The sequence below is a fragment of the Egretta garzetta genome, unplaced genomic scaffold, assembly GCF_000687185.1.
Source record: "Egretta garzetta isolate BGI_Z169 unplaced genomic scaffold, ASM68718v1 scaffold326, whole genome shotgun sequence".
Taxonomy (NCBI): Eukaryota; Metazoa; Chordata; class Aves; order Pelecaniformes; family Ardeidae; genus Egretta; species Egretta garzetta.
The window spans coordinates 1,426,296-1,428,417 of NW_009260026.1; positions in this window are offsets into that span (position 1 = coordinate 1,426,296).

Below are 2,122 nucleotides of genomic sequence, written 5' to 3' on the forward strand. Positions count from 1 at the left end.
GGCAGGGCTGTGGCTGCTCAGCCCCACGGCCTGGGCGCCAGTTGCCTGCTCAGAGGTTGTCCTGCACAGAGAGAGTTCCGCAAGACCTTTCCTTCACACAGCACTAAGCAGTGCTAACATCTCTCTCTTTTCCCTTCATCAGGAGTCAGCAGTGAATCAACTACAGGCTCACAAGAAACAATAACCCCAGCAACTACAGGTAAGGAGCAAAAAGCTCCTTCTGGGGTTGTGCTGAGGAGGGGAAGCCTGCCCACCCCCTCAGCTCTTCCTCCGTGCTGGGATTGGATGAGCACATCCTTCCTGCTAGCACCCCACTTTTCCCATCATTCCTGCCCACCATCTGGAAGGACTGGCTGCCTCAGGCTTTCTCCCAAATGGTCACAAGGATAATCATCATAGAATCATAGAATGTTTCGGGTTGGAGGAGACCTTTAGATGCCATCTAGCTCAACCACCCTGCAGTGAGCAGGGCCACCTTTAACTCCATCAGGTTGCTCAGAGCCCCATCCAACCTTGTCTTGAATGTTTCCAGGGATGGGGTCTCCACTACCTCTCTGGGCAACACGTTCCAGTGTTTCACTACCCTCATTGTAAAGAATTCTTTCCTTATATCTAGTCTAAACCTACCCTGTTATAGTATAAAACCATTACCCCTTGCCTGTCACAGAAGGCCCTATTAAAAAGATTTTTTTCCCATCCTCCTATAGGCTCCAATTAAGCACTGAAAGGCCACAATCAGGTCTCCCCACAGCCTTCTCTTCTCCAGGCTGAACAACACCAACTCTCTCAGCCTGTCCTCAGAAGTGCTCCAGGCTGTGCCCCTGTGCAGTACCGGAGGGAGTGCAGGCTGTGTGCAGCCTGATGGCAGCCCTCGACCTGCTCTGGCAGCCGGTGCTGGCCGTGTGGTGCTGCCTGGGGCGGGTGGAGGGAGCTTTCCTGCAGGGAGGCACGCGTGTGCCGGTGGCTGAGCCGGCGGTGGCCAGCGAGTGCACCTGAGCTGGGGGCCAAACGCTGCCCATGTGGGGCACCGGCTCAAGCCCTGGGATCTGGGAGAGAGCAGGCCACGGCCACGTCAGACCACACAGGCATCGTGGCCAGGGGGAGCGCAAACGCAGGGCTGTGGCTGCTCAGCCCCACGGCCTGGGCGCCAGTTGCCTGCTCAGAGGTTGTCCTGCACAGAGAGAGTTCCGCAAGACCTTTCCTTCACACAGCACTAAGCAGTGCTAACATCTCTCTCTTTTCCCTTCATCAGGAGTCAGCAGTGAATCAACTACAGACTCACAAGAAACAATAACCCCAGCAACTACAGGTAAGGAGCAAAAAGCACTCAGGCAGCCCCTTCTGAGGAGAGAGTGCAGTAACTCATTCCCAGGGAGCTCTGCATCCCTCCCAGGCAGGGATGTGTTGCCCTGCCTCTGTTTCCCCTGAGTGCCTCTCCCAGGGAGACAAAGGTTGCCACATGAAGGCTGCGAGTCCTCGCCACTGTTCCCTCTTTTCCAAGCTGCCCTTTGCTGCAAGGGGAAAGTGTTGGGGAAGATTTGAAGAGGCCGCCCTTTTCCTGCTCGTTGGCCTTTGCATCCGACTCCTGTCTCGCATGGATCCCTGCTGATCCAGTACCCAGGGCAAGCTGCTGTTGTTCTTGTGGTTGCTTGGAGCATGAGCAGGGAGGGAGCTGTGGCACACCCCACCATGGTGCTGAGTGCCAAGGGCTGTGACCGACAACCATGGAGCGGTCCCTGCCAAGAATCCTCCATGCCCCTGCAAACCCCATGCCAGCAGAGCGCTGGGGAGCCCCATAGCAGTGGGTCGAGAGCTCCTTCTGGGGTCGTGCTGAGAAGAGGAAGCCTGCCCACCCCCTCAGCTCTTCCTCCGTGGTGGGATTGGATGAGCACATCCTTCCCACTGGCACCCCACTTTTTCCATCATGCCTGCCCACCATCTGGAAAGACTGGCTGCCTCGGGCTTTCTCCCAAATGGTCACGGGGAGAATGCCCCTGTGCGGTAGCGGAGGGAGTGCAGGCTGTGTGCAGCCTGATGGCAGCCCTCGACCTGCTCTGGCAGCCGGTGCTGGCCGTGTGGTGCTGCCTGGGGTGGGGGGAGGGGGCTTTCCTGCGGGGGGGCA